This window comes from Chiloscyllium punctatum, unplaced genomic scaffold (assembly GCF_047496795.1).
Source record: "Chiloscyllium punctatum isolate Juve2018m unplaced genomic scaffold, sChiPun1.3 scaffold_264, whole genome shotgun sequence".
Lineage (NCBI taxonomy): Eukaryota > Metazoa > Chordata > Chondrichthyes > Orectolobiformes > Hemiscylliidae > Chiloscyllium > Chiloscyllium punctatum.
In genome coordinates, this window is record NW_027309998.1 from 92,800 (window position 1) to 110,414 (window position 17,615).

The 17,615-nt window shown below is 44.9% G+C and overlaps 1 long non-coding RNA gene across 1 annotated transcript in view; it reads left to right on the plus strand.

The window, feature by feature from the left end:
* Positions 1-4,205: 4,205 nt before the first annotated feature.
* Positions 4,206-17,615, plus strand: part of LOC140472195 (uncharacterized) — a 28,277-nt gene continuing 14,867 nt past the window's right edge. The window contains exon 1 of the long non-coding RNA XR_011957464.1: positions 4,206-4,341. This is a non-coding gene — a long non-coding RNA (uncharacterized lncRNA). The remainder of the gene's footprint in view (positions 4,342-17,615) is intronic.

The following is a 17,615-nucleotide window of genomic DNA, read 5'->3' on the forward strand; positions in this document are numbered from 1 at the left end:
TCTGCTCTTTGTGATTTCATGTACGACTTGGATGTGTGAGTGGAAGAGTGGGTAAGAAAGTTTGATAATGATTTGATAATGACACGAAGGTTGGTGGAGTGGTGAATAGTGTGGATGTCTGCTTGAGGTTGCAATGAGACATTGACAGGATGTAGAGCTGGGCTGAGAAGTGGCAGATGAAGTCAAATCGGGAAAAGTGTGAAGTGATGCATTCTGGAAGGTGAGACTTGAATGCAGAATACAGGGGTAAAGGCAGAATACTGAATAGTGTGGAGGAACAGATGGATCTTGGATTTCATGACCAGAGATCCATCAAATTTGCCACCAAGCTGAGAGTGTTGTTAAGAAAGAATATGTTGTATTGGCTTTCATTAGCTGGGAGATTGAGTTTTAAAGGCATGAGGTTATGCTGCAGCTCTATACAGCCCTGTTTCGATCCCAATTAGAATATTGTGTTCAGTTTTGATCCCTTCATTACAGGAAGGATGTGGAAGCTTTAGAGAGGGTAAAGAGGAGATTTACCAGGATTCTGCCTGGACTGGAGAGCATGTCTGATGAAGAAAGGTTGAGGGAGCTAAGGCTTTTCTCATTGGAGTGAAGAAGAGTGTGGTATGACTTGGTAGAGGTGAACAAGATGGTGTGAGGCAAAGATAGAGTGAGCAGTGAGAGACCTCTTTATCCCATGGCAAACATGGTACAAGGGGGCATAATTGTAAGGTGATTGGAGGATGGGTAAGGGGAGATCTCAGATGGAGGTTCTTTACACAGAGAGTAGTGGGTGATTGGAACGGGACACTTTAACAGACTCCTGGATGGGCAAAATGAAGGTTATCTAAATTAGTTTGAACTTACAGTCGTGTAAAAGTTGGGCATGGCACCATGGACGATGGGTCTTGTGCTGTACTGTTCTGTGTTCTATGTTCTGTACGGTAAACTGGGTAATAAGCTCAGATCAATGTAAAAGGATATGGTATTCGGGAGGAGCTAGTCAACTGGATACAAAATTGGGCTTGATAGTAGGAGACAGAGGGTGATGGTAGACATGTTGCCTTTCTGACTGGAGACTTGTGACCAGCGGTGGAGTGGGCCCACTGTTGTTTGTCATTTGGATAAATGGTTTGGATGGGAACATTGGTTTTGTGTTAAGTGAGTTTTTTGAGTGACACTGGAATTGGTGGGAAAGTGGACAGTGAAGAAAGTTATCTATGATACAACAGGATGTACAGTACTGCTGGGATAGTGGGCTGAAGAATAGCAGATGGAGTTTAATTAGATAAATGTGAGGTGTTCCATTTTGGTGAAACAAACCAGGGCGGGACTTGTACAGTTAATGTTCGGGCCCTGGGTAGTGTTGTCAGTCAGAGACCCAGGGATGCAGGTAGACAGTTCTTTGTAAGTGGTGTCACAGGTAGATAGGCTGTTGAAGCAGGCGTTTGGGATGGTTATCTTCTTTGGGCAGAGCATTGAAAGTAGAAGTTGGGATGTCACGTTGTGGCTGTACAGGACATTAATGAGGCCACCATAAAATCATTGTTGACCAGTAGGAAGTACTCATCTGGTTCACTAACGTCCTTTAGAGAAGACCATCTGACATTCTAACCTGGTCTGACCTGCACATCAGACCAGACCCACAGCAATATGGCTGACTCTGTGCTATACTCTGGGAAATTAGCAGTGGGGCAAAGAATGTTGGTCCAATCAGTGACACCCTCATCCCATGAATGAATAAATAAAAAATACATATGTCCCTTCCTACCTCTGCAAACCCCTCCAGCTGCAGCAATCCGTCCTGGCTTTGTAACACCGTTCAGACCCTGACCCCTCTCTGTAACACTCTCACCACCTCCAGCACCTTCAGCTCTCCCAGTTCCTTTTGTGACATAAAGCCTTGACAATTATTCCCTCTTCCATCTGACCTCCTCCTGCGAGCAGATCCTTTGCAATCCCTTTTAAACTTACTCCTAAAACATTCTCCCACTTCAGGATTTTAAGTACTTTTTGGTGATCCTCCAAGCCCGATAATCTAATATGATCCTTTTTACTTGAGTGAGGGACCGATGGGGATTTCTTGCTGAGGATTTGTCCGTTTCAATGGAATGTCCTTTTGTTGATGTTTTAAATTGCTCCTTCAAAAGTTTTCCACTGTTCATTTGGAGGCACATATTTCAGTCTGTTTAGCCTGTTTACCTTAGTCAGTTCTCCTCTCAAACTCATGTCATTGGCTATTTTTGTTTCTAGTTGTAGCTTGTCCTTTCTGTGATTCACTTTAAAACTTTATATTTCTTTAAACTGCACTTCTTCACAATTTCCATGAGGATCTCTCCAGGTGACATTACTCATTCACTAAGTTTCATCACACAACGGTCGCTCTGAGATAGTTACCTCCCTCGGCAGTTGCACAATTTGTTATTCAAAGAAACACTGGAAAAAAAAATCTCTGAACTCTTCCAATGTCATTGTTGTCAGTGTGACTGTCCCAGATTATGTGAATATTGAAGTTTCCCAAAATTATCACAATGTGTTTGTTAAAAAATTCCAATGAGTTTCTGGTTAATGCAGTGATGAGCAACGGAATGCTGTTCGGTGGCTAAAACTGTTCTGCTGCTTGTGACCTTGGCAAGTAGTAGCCAGGATTTACATTCAGACTGACTCTACTTCATGATCTGAGGCCAAATGCTTTTTCTGTGATGCCTTTTTTACCCATTATTGTTTTTGTTACCCATTTTGCCTGAGTTTCTGCAAGGTTGTGATCCATTGAATAGTTATGTCCAACTTTTGTTCACCCTGTAAACACGTCTCTCTGGTGTCTAAATCTTTTTTATCCCAGTGTCAGACATCCATCTACCTCATTGATAAGACTTCGTCCATTCAAAAAAAATCATAATTTACTCTTTCCCACAATTTCCTGTCACAAATCTATTCACCGATGTACAGTTTTAGTTAAACTCTGTCCCATCGTGTTCCTTTCTGATTGCCTTCAGACACATTCTCATGTTGCTCCCATACTTCACCTTTTCTCTCTGGATTTGGAAAGCTCCTTTCACCTGAACCCTGTCCCTACATCCTCTCTGTCAGTTTAAAGCCCTGTCCATAAACCTACTGACATGATTGGCCAGGACACTGGTCCCAGCATGGTTCCAGTGGGACCATCCTATTGGATTTTTTCATAAATCAGGTATGGGATGTGGGTGTCTCTGGCAGACCAGCCTTTATTGCCCAGCCCTATCTGCCCATGAGCTGAGTAGCTTGCTCGGCCATTTTGGTGGGCAATTGAGAGGCAAACACTTTGCTGTGGGGATGTCGTGCAGACCACGTGAGGATGATCAGGTCTCGTTGTCGAAAGGGCAAGTGGGCGGCTCGGTGGCTCAGTGATTAGCACTCCTGCCTCACAACAGCAGGGTCCCCGGTTCGATTCCAGCAATGGGCGACTGTGTGGAGTTTGCACCTTCTCCCTGTGTCTGCGTGAATTGCCCCCGGATGCTCGGGTTTCCTCCCACATTCCAAAGACGCGCAGGTCGGCGAATTGGCCATGCTACATTGCCCACAGTGTTAGGTGTATTAGGTCGAGGGTGATGGGTCTGAGTGGGTTACTCTTTGGAGGGATGGTGTGGACTAGTTGGGTCGAAAGGCCTGTTTCCACACTGTAGGGAATCTAATCTCAGGGATTGTGATTTTTGTACATCAGCAATGGTTTCATATTTGTTTATCGATTGTTCATTGCTATTTTTAAAATTATTGATTTTTAAATTCCACCATATCTTATGATGGGATTCAAAACTGTCTCCACTGAACATTAGCTGAGGTTTTGGATAAATGCCCTAACAATAATGTTACTAGGCCATCACTTCACCTGCTCACTGGTTGCTCATCCCTGAGCACTGATACGTGAAGCCAAACCCATTCTTCCAACATGATTGTGTGATCCTGAAGTCTTCCAGCACTCTGGTGATATCACTCAGTCTCTCTCCATGTGGTATCCCTCACTGTCTGGGTCTAATTGCTGCCTCTGTCAGTGCCTCCCGCTCTTGCAGCTACTCTACATCCTGAGCTAACAGAATTCTCCACTCCAGAGAGACGCAACAGCACAGGCCAAGGATGGAGTTTGGGATTTTCCAGATATCTGTGGGGCTCATTTCCATTCTCCTTGTGTAACCCTCACTGCATCAGTCTAATTTCCCATTCTGTCTACCGCTATGTCTCCTGTAGGTAGTCAGGAAGTTGCTGACTCAATAGACTTCCCAACTGCTGTGTGTCTCATCCATCACCTCATTGTCTCTCTGGCTGACCAACCATCTTCAAAGGGAAGGGAGATCTGGAGCCTTCAATAACTCCTGCCGTGAGGTAAGATCACTCCCAGTGCACAGAGCAGAGAGCAATGAGAGGGCTCCAAACATCGCTAACAAGACATGATATAGATACAGTGCTGGATGGGGAGCACAGTATAGACACACCCCATGCTCAATCACCATGTCTACTTTAACTTATGTTGCACTGAGACAGCATCCGGAGTTCATAGTTATCAATCCAGTCCTGTGCTGTCTGAGTGAGCATCAGTACAACTGAGGGGAGAGTAGGCCTCCGACAAGAGGTTGGGAATGCTGCCTGGGATCTTTCTGTTCTGTGTTCTCCCTCCAACACTGTACTAAGACTCACTACTCTGCAACACTGTATCTGTGGCATGGCTTGTGCACAAGTGTCTTCAGTCATTTTTAACTCCTACAATAGTCCCTGTCCCTGGATCCTCCTCTCTTCCCGATAGTCCCTCCACATATTTGAAATGTACTGCATTCCAGACTACCATACCCATCACTGTAACTTGCTTCAGTGTCTACAACATGCCTTATTTTGTTACACTAATCCTCTTTAGCTGGATACAGAGTAATACAGCACGGAAACAGAACCTGTGGTCCAACTCCTCAATGCTGCCCATGTTACCTAAACTGAATGAGTCTCATTTGCCTGCCTTTGGCCCTTATCTCTTCAAACCTTCTCCTCTCCATGTACCTGCCCAGATGTCTTTTCCATGCTGTACAATTGTTCTTGTTTCTCCCATGTGCCTGAGGCAGTCTGTTCCGTCTCTGCACCATCCTCTGTGGATAATGTTCCCCCTCAGCTCCCTCTTTAAATCCTTGCACTCTCACCTCCCGTTTATACTCTCTAGTTTTGGACTCACCTACCCTTGGTTATTCAACATTCTTAGGGTCACCCCGTGGCCTCCTCTGCCCAAGGGAAATATTTAGGACAATGTTACAAATATCTCCAATGTATGTAACAAAGTGCTGGCCAATGTCGGCAAATGTGTCAAATGTCGCTTTCCCCACCCTGTCCACCTGTGATGCCATTTCCGAGGAACAATGTAACTTGCACTCCCTGGTCTCTCTATCTCTGTTCAAAAACCCTGGCCAGAGCCCTTCCATTAACTGTGTTCGTCCTCCCTGGTTTGTCTTAACAAAATCCTGAATTAAACTCCATCTTTCCTTCCTTGGTCCACTGGCCCAGTTGGTCAGTATCCCCTTTGATAACCGTATTTACTGCCCACTACACCATTCATTTGATCATCAACAAACTTTCACACAATCATTCCTATATTTTCAACCAAATCGTTTATGTAGATGATGCACATCAGTGGACCCAGCCCTGATCCTTTCTTCAATAATGGAATCAAACCATATTCTTGTCATAGAGTCATACAACATGGAAACTGACCCTTCAGTTGATACCCACCATAATCTAAAACTAAACTCTTCCCAGCTGCCTGTTGCTGGCCCGTATCACTCCAACACTTCCCTATTCACCTGTTTATTCAAATATCTTTTAAATGTTGTCATTGTACCCACATCAACCCCTTTCTCAGGATGTTCATTCCACACTCAAACCACCCTCTGTGTAGCAAATTGCCCCATATCTTTTTTTGAACATCTCTCTCCTCTAACCTTAAAAATGTGCCCCCTCCTCTTGAGACTCCCCCATCCTGAGGAAAAGGCAACTACCATTAAATTGATCTATATACCTCATTTTATTTCATAAACCTTTATAGCATCATGTCTCAACCTCCAGGCTCCAGTGAAAAAAGACACAGCCTATCCAGCCATTTTTCTGAACTCAAGCCTTCCATACCCAGCAATCTCCTGGTAAATCTCTTCTGAACCCCCTGCAGCTTATTATTATCCTCCCTGTTAACTGGGCGACCAGAACTGGACAGAGTATTGCAGGACAGGCCTCGGAAATGTCTGTACAATCTCAACATGACGTCCCAAATCCTCCACTCAATGGACTGAGCAATAGTCAGGCATGCAAAGCACTGTTTTATCCATCCTGTGATGCAAACTTCAAGGATTATGTACTTGAACCCAAAGGTCCCTCTGCTCTAAAACATGAATCGAGGCCCTAACATTAATTGTATAAGCTCTACCCTTGTTTGTTTTACAAAATGCATTCCTTCGTATTTATTCAGATTGAATTCCATCTCTAGTTTTTCAGCCCATTCACTCCCTTCATCAAGATCCCTTTGTAATCTCAGAAAACCTCCTTCACTGTCCATGATGCCACCCTCCAGTCTGCCAGCCCATCACACGTGGCTGTCAGTAGTACACATACCTTTGCTAGGGGGCTCCACAATTTCTACCCCAGCATCCCACAGTGTCCTGTGATACACTTAATCAGGTTCTGGAAATTGCCATACCTTTGTGTTTTAAAACCTCCAGCACCACCTCTTCTATAACATGCACTCTTTTCAAGTCATAGAGATCTACAGCATAGAAACAGACCCCTTTGGTCCCCAACTCGTCCAGGCTTACCAGAAGATCTAACTAAATCCATTCCCTTTTCCAGCATTTGGCCCATATACGTCTATACCCTTACTATTCAGATGCCCATCCAGATACCTTTTAAATGTTGTAATTGTATCAGTCTCCATTATTTTCTCTCTCAGTTCATTCCATACACCCATCACCATGTGTGTGAAGAAGCTGTCCCTTCAGTCCCTCTGTAAACCATTCACCTCTAACCTTAAACTTATGCCCTCTAGTTTTGGACTCCCCAACTTCTGGGAAAAGGCCTTGAATGCTTACCCTATCCATACCGCTGATGTTCATATCAGGACCTCTGTAAGATCATCCCTCAGTCTCCGATTCTCCAGTGACAGTAACCCCAGCTTATTCACCAACAACCCGGGCAATATCTTGTTAATTTTTTCTGAGCCCTTTCAAGTTTCACAACATCCTTCCTGTAGCAGAGAGACTGGAATTGCAGAGTACTCCAATTGTGGTCTAATGTTTTACTCTTGTCCCCGAGTTCCCCAGTCTTTCTCCACAGTAATTTCTGAAGTGAAAAAATTGTTTAGGATCTTAGCAAATATCCTGCAGTTCCACACATCGATGGCCTCATTGATCACGAAAGGACACTATTTTGTCCTGAGTTACTTATACACTCTTAATATACTGATACAATCACTTTTGGATTCCCCTTTCCTTCTCTGCTGAGGCTATTTCATTTAGCCTTTCTCCATTCCTGTTTTCTACTCAAAGTGTATTCCTAAAGTCCCTGTATATCCTCAGGGATTCCCTTGATCCAGCTGGCTATACCTGACATGTCCCCCCTTTTCCTTGACCAGACCCTCAATAGACAGCCAGTGTTTCCGAATGCTGTCAGCATTGACCTGCACACAAACAGGAAAATGCTGGCGCTGATCACTTAATTTATCTCACTTTCAAAATATTCTCACTTGCCAAACTTCACTTTCCCTGTAAATAATTCCGTTCCCAAATCACATTTTGTAAGTTCCTGGCGAAATCGATCAAGTTTGGTCAGGCTCCATTTTATAACTTGCACTTGTGGACCAGGCCTGTCCTTATCCAAAGCTATTTTCAAACTACAAGAACTGTGGTCACTTTGGCAAAATGCTTTCCCACTCACATCTCAGTCCCTTTCCCTACCTTAATTCCCAAGTGGAGGTCAGGTTTTGCCCCTTTCTCTTTTCAGTCCATTTACATATTGATTGGGAGTTTTCTGGAACACAATTACCAAATTCCTCCCTTGCAAACACTGAACACTGGCAGTCCCAGTCTCGGTTTGGAAAGTTGCAAAACCCCAACCATAACAGCCCTATTATTATGCTTGTTATTTAAGATATCCCGACATATTTGTTCCTCAGTCTGCCACAGATTTTCGGGGTCAGCAGTCCGATCTTATCAAAGTGATGACCCATTCTTATTTCTCTGTTCCCCGAACACAGTTTCACTGGGTGATCCCACAGGAATATCCTCCCTAAGTACTGCTGTGATGAATCATGCAATCAGAACCCACTACCACACGTCCTCTCTTGCCTCCCCTTCCTGTAGCATCTCTACCTTGAAACAATGAACTGCCAGTCCTGCCCCTCCCTCAGCTGTGTTTCTGTAATAACTATAATATCCCAGTCCCATGTTCCAATCCATGCCCTGAGTTCATCTTCCTTAGCTGTCTGGCCCCTTGCATTGAAATAAATGCAGTTTACTCATCAGTTTTCCCCCATTCCCTGCTATGTTCTTGCCTGCCTTGTCTGCTGAAATTGCTGTCTTTAACTCGTATACCAGCCTCAATCTTCTTTCTGGCCTTACGTTTATTTAAGGTCCAACACCCTGCCAGACCAGGTTATATCCTCTCAAGCATCTCTCGCAATTCACCCCACCAGGATATGGGTCCCTCTCCCACTCCCAGTTGAGGTGCCTTTCCCACCCTGTCTCCCTGTGCTGACACCTTCAGGGATCTATGGACTTGTCCACCAAGGTCCCTGTATTCCTCAGTTCTCCGCAAGGACCTACCGTTTATTATGTCTGTACTTCTCTTATCGTACCTCCCACAGAGTATTACCTCACTTCAATCAGAACTAAACTCTGCTTAGATTATCATCCGATCGACATCGGACAGCAGACGGAGACCACCCTCCTCACTGTGAACAACACCCTCCCCTTTCATGTCATCTGCAAACCGACTAATGATACCTTTTGCTTTCACATCCGAGTTATTAATGTTCAATGGTTCCTGCACAGTTCCCTGTGGTACACCCGGTGGTGAAAATATTCGATCCACCAATTTTGCATCCAATTTGCCAACTTGCCTTAGAACCCAGTCCTTTTGGACCAGCCTTCCGTGTTGGATCTTGTTTAAGGACTTATTCAAGTCCATGTAAACCACATCATCTGCACTGCCTCATCAATATACTTAAGCACCATTTCAAAAAAACTGAACTGAATTCCTCAGACAGTATCTTCCTCTGCCAAATGCGTGATGACTAAACCGAGTTGATCATTCAGTCACGATGACCCTCCATATCTCTGTTTGTTCTTCCAGTCGATACAAACCTCTTTATCTCTGTAATCTGCTCAGCTCCCTAAAACAGTCCCTGTCTGTGTAATCCAGCCCAGTCCTACAAACATCCTTATCCCTGTAAACTTCTCTATCCCTCCCAATATTCCCAACTCCATGAACCTGTCAGCCCTACAGTGCTCCACATTTCTGTAACCTCCTGTGGGTCTATGATCCTCCCTCCCTGTGAAACCACCTCCAGTCCCCACATCCCTCCCAATCTGGGTCCTCTGCTCCAGATCAGACCATTGCTGTCTCTGTAAACACCTGCACTCCTGACAACTCTTCCCATTTGTGTAACCTCCTTCAGACCCCATACTCTCAAGCTTCCTGCATCGCAACCAAAACCACATGTTTATGTAATATCCACTAGTGCTTAAACCTCCCCGACTCAGTAACCACTTGCAGTCCGAACAAAGCACCTAAACTGTGAAACCTCTCATTTCCCTACAATCCTCCCTCCGTCCTCAAATGCCTTCATCACCATGAAACCTCACAATTACTGAAGCCTCCTTTTGGCATTGAAACCCTCCTAATGTCTGCAAAATCCTCCTGTCCTGATATTTCTCCCTGACTCTGTAATCCCCACCACCCTCCAGTGCCCTTCTGGGGAACAAGGCAGAGTAGAGAAGATTTGTAGCGTCTGGACCATATTACAGTGGTAGAATTCTGGAAATTACAGATTTGGTCTAATGTATGTGGTGTGCAGATTATTGGCGAGGACTCTAAAGAAAGGATTTATGACTACTTGGAAAGCCATAGTTAAATTAGAGACAGCATGGGTTTGTGAGGGGCAGGTCATGCCTCACAAACCTTATTGAATTCTTTGAGGATATGACAGAATATTTTGATAGCTCATTCAGAAAAGAAGGAAAATTGGGATACAGGGAAATTTGTCTGTCTGGATACAGGATTGGATGGCCCAGAGAAGACAGAGGGTAGCAGCTGATGGACAATATTGAGCATGGAGCTCAGTGACCAGTGGGGTTCTGTAACAATCAGCTCTGGGACTCTGCTCTCTGTGATTTTTATAAATGAGTTGGATGTGGATGTTGGAGAGTGGGTTAGTAAGTTTATCAATAACATGAAGGTTGGTGGAGTGGTGGGGAATGTGGAGGGCTGTTGTCGGTTGCAATGGGACATTGACAGGACACAGAGCTGGGCTGGAAGTGACAGATGGAGTCCAATCCGGAAAAGTATGAAGTGATTCATTCTGGAAGGTTGAACCAGAATATAGAATACAGGGTGAAAGGCAGAATACTTGGCATTGTGGAGGAACAGAGAGATCATGGCGTCCATGTCCATAGGTCCCTCAAAGTTGCCACGTACATTGATAGGGTTGATTAAAAAGGCATATGTTGTGTGGGCTTTTCTTAGCAAGGGGATCGATTTCAAGAGTCGTGAGGTTTTCCTGCATCTTTCTAGCGACCTGGTGAGACCACACTTGGAATATTGTGTTCAGTTCTCATCCCATCTTTACAGGAAGGATGTGCAAGTTTTAGAGAGCGTACACAGGAGATTTACTGGGATGCTGCCTGGAATGGAGGACAGTTCTTATGAAGAAAATTTGAGGGAGCTAAGGCTTTTCTCATTGGAGTGAAGAAGGGGGTGGGGTGACTTGGTAGAGGTGAACAAGATGATGAGAGGCACAGAGAGAGTGAATAGTCAGAGACTTTTTCTCCTATGGCATAAATGGCTGTTACATGGCGGCATAATTTTAAGGTCATTGGAGGATGGATAAAAGGATAGAGATGGCAGGTGGTCGGATGGACTGCCAATGGTGGTAGTAAAATTAGACACATTCGGGACATCTAATAGACTCTTGGACAGATACATGGATAGAGTAATATGAAGGGTATGTAGGCTAGTTTGATTTTACAGTCGGATAAAATGTTAGCAGAGCAGCATGGCCGAAGGGTCTTGGGCTGAACTGTTCTGTGTTGTGTGTTCTGTCTGGTAAACTGGGTAATAAGCTCAGATCAGTGTAAAAGGATATGGCATTCAGGAGGAGCTAGTGAACTGGATACAAAAATTTGCTTGATGGTTGTAGACAGAGGGTGATGGGAGACATGTTGTTTTTCTGACTGGAGACATGTGACCAGCGGTGGAGTGGCTCCCCTGTTGTTTGTCATTTGGATAAATGGTTTGGATGGAAATATTGGTTTCCTGGTAAGTAATTATTTTGGGTGACACTGAAATTGGTGGTAAAGTGGACAGTGGAGAAGGTTATCTATGATAAAACAGGATGGACAGTACTGCTGGGATAGTGGGCTGAAGAATAGCAGATGGAATTCAATTTAGATAAAGGTGAGGTGTTCCATTTTGGTGAAACAAACCAGGGTGGGAACTGTATAGTTAATGTTCGGGCCCTGGGTAGTGTTGTCTGTCAGAGACCCAGGGATGCAGGTGGACAGTTCTTTGAATGTGGTGTCCCAGGTAGACAGGCTGGTGAAGCAGGCGTTTGGGACGGTTACCTTCATTGGGGAGAGCATTAAGAGTAAGAGTTGGGATGTCATGTTGTATCTGTATAAGACATTGGTGGGACCATCATTAAAACATTGTTGATCAGTCGGAAGAACTCCTCTGGTTCACTTACGTCCTTTAGAGAAGACCATCTGACATTCTAACCTGGTCTGGCCTGCACGTGACACCAGACCCACAGCAATATGGCTGACTCTGAGCTACCCTCTGGGTAATTAGCAGTTGGGTCAAAGAATGTTAGTCCAGTTAGTGACAACCACATCCCAGGAATGAATAAATAAAAATCCATATGTCCCTCCCTACCTCTGCAAACCCCTCCAGCTACAGCAATCTGTCCTGGCTTTGTAACACCGTTCAGGCCCTGACTACTCCCTGTAACACTCTCACCACCTCCAGCACCTTCACCTCTCCCTGTTCCTATCGTGTCAATAAACCCTGACCATGGTTCCCCTTCCCACTGCCCTCCTCCTGCTAGTATACCTTTTGCAATCTATTTAAAATTTACTCCTAAAACACTCTCTCACTTCAGGATTTTACGTACTTTTGGTGATCCTCTCAGCCTCATAATCTAGTATGATCCCTTTTGTCCTGTGTGCGGGACCAGTGGGGATTTCTTGCTGAGGTTTATACTGTTTCAATGGAATGTCCTTCTGTTGAGTGTTTTACACTGTTCCTTCAAATGTTTTCTGCTGTCTATTTACAGACACATGTCTCAGTCTGTTTAGCCTGTTTACCTTGGTCAATTCTCCTCTCACACACATGTAATTGGCTTTTTTGTTTCTAGTTGTAACTTGTCCTCTGTGAATCCCTTTAAAACTTTATATTTCTTTAAACTGCACTTTATCACAATTTCCCGAAGGATCTCTGCAGGTGACATGACTCATTCACTAAGTTTCATTACACGGTCGCTCTGCGATGGTTATGTCCCTGAACAGTTGCACAATTCGTTTTTCAAAGAAACACTGAAAGAAAATATAACCGAAGTCCTATTCCAATATCAATGTTGACCGTGTGTTGTCCCAGATTATACGAATATTGAAGTTTTCCAAAATTATCACAATGCCTTTTTTAAAAAATTCCAACGAGTCCCTGTGTAATGCAATGATGACCAATGGTATACTGTTCAGTGGCTAAAACTGTTCTGCTGCTTGTGTCCTTGGCAAGTAGTAATTTACATTCAGACTGACTCTACTTCATGATCTGCAGCCAAATGCTTTCTCTGTAATGCCTTTGGTATCCATTATTTTTAGTGTTACCCAATTTTTCCTGAGTTTCCGCAAGATTGGGAACCATTGAAAATTTTTGTTCACCCTGTATCCATGTCTCCCTGGTGTCTAAATCTTTTATCTCTGTGTCACAAATCCATCGACCTTATTACAGTGATGTTGTCCATTTAAAAAAAAATAACTTACTCTTTCCCACAATTTTCTGTCACAAATCTATTCGCTGATGTACAATTTTAGTTAAACTCTGTCCCATCCTGTTCCTTTCTGATTGTTTTCAGCCACATTCCCATGCTGTTCCGTTGCTTCACCATTTCTCTTAGGATTTGGAAAGTTCCTTTCACCTGAACCATGTCCCAGCATCCTCTCTGTCAGTTTAAAGCCCTGTCCATAAACCTACTGACATGATTGGCCAGGACACTGGTCCCAGCACGGTTCCAGTGGGACCATCCTAATGGATTATTTATTAAATCAGGTATGGGATGTTGGTGTCTCTGGCTGACCAGCCTTTCTTGCCCAGTCCTAGCTGCCCTTGAACTGAGTAACTTGCTTGGCCTTTGAAGAGGGTAATTGGGAGGCAAATACTTTGCTGTGGCCAAGTCGTGCAGAAAACGTGACGGTGGACAGATGTCCTTTTCTGAATGACATAGCAGCCTGGGATACATTTCCCTGGGCACTGGGGATTTCTCCACCTTTATGCCAGTGAAAACATTTAATACCTCCTCCTTATTGATCTTAACATATTCTGGAACCTCAGCATCCCAACTGAAATCCCCGGCGACAGTGTCTTTCACCTGTGTGAACACAGATGGGAAGTATTCATTGAAGACCTCACCTGCTTCCCATGGCTCCATGCACAGATTGTCCCTTTGCTTTCTCATAGGCCTCCCTCTTTCGTTGGGAATCCTCTTACTCTCACGATGCTGATAAAATACTTGTGGCTTTTCCGCAATCATATCTGCCAAATATATTTCATGACCATTGCTTGTCCCTCATGTTCCACAATCCCCTTGCACTCTTTATACTTGCGAAGGGCTTCACCTGATTTTATTGCACTGTATTTCCTTTATCAAACTCACGACATCACTTGATTAGTATTCCCTGGACTTGCTGCCTTTACTATTCACTCTTCAAGGAGCACACTGCCCCTGCGTTCTCAATGCATCACTTTAAAATACTCCACTTTCCTAACATGGACCCAACTGCAGGGAGTTCCTCCCAGTCTATGTTTGCCAGATCCTCTGTAATGATCCTGATACTGATAGGAGGCACAGTTGTAAGGGGGCCAGACAGGAGACTGTGTGACTCCAGAAGAGACCCCAGGATGGTGTGCTGCCTCCCAGGTACCAGGGTCAAGGATGTCTCTGAGTCGTTATTGAACATTATGAAGCGGGAGGGTGAACATCCAGAGGTCATTGTGCACATCGGCCCACATGACAGAGGTAGACAAAGGGATGGGGTCCTGAGAAATATGTACAGGGAGTCAGGTGAGAAGTTAAAAAAAACAGGATATTGACCTTAATGATCTCCAGATTACTCCCAGTGCCAAGTGCCAATGAGGATAGAAATAGAAAGGTCGGCCGGATGGATGTGTGGCTGAGGAGCTGGTATAGTGGGCAGGGTTTTCAGTTCATGGGTCATTGGGATCTCTTCTGGGGTAGAGGGGACCTGTACAAAGGGGATAGTTTGCACTTGAAGCAAAGGGGCACAAGTATCCCAGGGAGGAGATTAGCTAGTGTTACCCAGGTGGATTTAAACTAGTTTGGCAGGGAGTTGAGACTCTGAGTGAGAGAGAGACCATCGAAAAGTCAGGGGAAATACATCAGCCATCAAGAGCAAGTTACCTATTCAGGATATCCAGGGGCACAGTCGAGGGACGGAAAGATATCTGGTTTAAAGGGCATTTATTTCAACACACGAGGCCTGACTGGTAAGGCAGACGAGCTCAGGGCATGGATTAGCTCTGGGGACTGGGATATTGTAGCCATAACCGAAACATGGCTGAGAGAAGGGCAGGACTGGCAGCTCAGTGTTCCAGGATACAGAAACTACAGGCGTGACTGAAGGACAAGTAAGTGAGGAGGGGGAGTTGTCCTTTTGATTCGGAAGGAAATAACAACTGTTCATCAAGACAATTCTGATAAGCAGTCATCAAATGAGGCCATAAATTTAAAAGTTAGAAACAAAGAGGGGATGGTCAGTCTGCTGGGATCGTGTTCTAGACCCTCAAATAGCCAGCGGGTCCGAGAGGAGCAAATGTGTCGTGAGTTTGCAGGTACCTATACAAATAATAGAGTAGTATTGGATGGAGATTTTAACTTCCCCTGGATTGACTGGGTCACCCAGAGTGTAAAAGGCCCGCACTGGGTGGAATTTGTAAATGTGTTCAAGAAAGTTTCCTCAATCAAGACGTAGAGGGCTCTATGGTACTCAGGCGGGTGTAACACTGGGCCTCTCCTCAGAAAACCAGGTCAGGCAAGTGACTGAAGTATCAGTCGGAGAGCACATTGCGTCCAGTCACCACAACTGTCTTTGTTTTAACATAGTTGTGGAAAAAGATCAGGCAGGTTAACAGATTTAGGTCTTAAACTGGGACTGGGCCAATATTGGGGCCATTCAGCAGGATCGAGCAGGGGTTGATTGGGTGAAGGTAAAACTCACACAACACTAGGGTATAGTCCAGATGGTTTACAGAGGAACTTCGATTATCTGAACGAGATGGGCGGGCACTATTTCGTTTGGTTAATTGATTATTCAGTTAATCGATTCAATACCTTTCCTCTGGGGCTCGGTGTTTTCAGTCCAGTCTGCTCCCTGTTCAGGTGACAAGGCAGCAGCAAGCCATGAGTGAGCCCCCACACCCTGACAGACCCCCAAAACACACCCCGCTCACCTCCAAACCCATCCAACACCGCCCCCACCCGACTCTCAACGTCACCGACCCAACAGCAAATCCTGCCCCCAAAACCATCTGATCCCACCCTCCACCCGCCACCTGCTCCCACCTCCCAGACACATCCTACATCACCCTCAGCCCGTCCCCAAATCCGTTCAACACCGGCCCCCGCCCATCACATCCATCGTCCAATCCATGTCCACGCCCATGCCCCCGTAAGTGTTACCTAGGTAAGTGGATAGTGAAGAAGGTGTTTGGTATGCTTTCCTTTATTGGTTAGAGCATTGATTATAGGAGTTTGGAGGTCATGTTGCAGCTGTACAGCACACTGGTTTGGGCACTTTTGGGATATTGCATGTAGTTCTGGTCTTTTTCCTATTAGAAGGATGTTGTGAAACTTGAAAGTGTTTAGAAAAGTTTTACAAGGATGTTGCCAGGGTTGGAGGATTTGAGATATCGGGAGAGGCAGAAACGTCTGAGACTGTTTTCTCTGGAGCGTCAGAGGCTAAGGGGTCACATTCCTGAGGTTTATAAAATCAGGAAGGGCATGGATAGGATAAACAGACAAGGTCTTTTCCCTGGGGTGGTGGAGACCAGAAATGGAGGGCGTAGGTTTAGGGTGAGAGATGAAAGATTTAAAAGGGACCTAAGCGGCAACCTTTTCACGCAGAGTGTGGTTATGTAGGGAATGTACTGCCAGAGGAAGTGATGGAGTCTGGTACAATTCCAGCATTCAAAAGGCATCTGAATTGGTATATGAACAAAAAGGGTTTATTGGGATATGGGCCAAGTGCTGGCAGATGGGACGAGATTAGGAAAGGATATCTGGTCGGCGTGGCCGAGTTGGACCGAAGGGTCCGTTTATGTGCTGTACGTCTCTAGGTCTCTCTGGCTCTAAATGTTTTCCACTGTTCATTTACAGCCTGACATTTCAGTCTGTTTCCCCTGTTTACCTTGGTCAGTTCTCTCTCAATATCATATAATGGACTTTGTTACTGATGCTCGGGTGTGATTTATGGTCACTTTAAAATGTCATAATCTCTTTGAATTCCGGTATAATTTCTTGGAGGATCTCGGTGTGATATTACTCATTCACTCAGCTTCATCACCCAATGGTCGATCTGAGATAGTTACATCCCTAGCTATTTGCACAATATGTTATTCAAAGAAACACTGACAAAAACATTCAAGGAGGATCTCGGATAATATCACTCTTGCCAATGTGTCTGTCCCTGATTATACAAAGACTTAAGTCTTCAAAAATTATCACACCACCTTTGATACAATTTCTAATGAATTCCTGTTTAATGCAGGGATGAGCAATGAAATACTGCAAGGCAGCATCTCCGAGCCACCTGCATCAATTAACCAAACCGCCCCGTGGCCCAACCTTTCAACTCCCCCTCCCACTCTGCCGAGGACATGGAGGTCCTGGGCCTCCTTCACCGCCGCTCCCTCACCACCAGACGCCTGGAAGAAGAACGCCTCATCTTCCGCCTCGGAACACTTTAACCCCAGGACATCAATGTGGACTTCAACAGCTTCCTCATTTTCCGTTTCCCCACCTCATCCTAGTTTCAAACTTCCAGCTCAGCACTGTCCCCTTGACTTGTCCGGACTTGTCCGACCTGCCTAGCTCCTTTTCCACCTATCCACTCCACCCTCTCCTC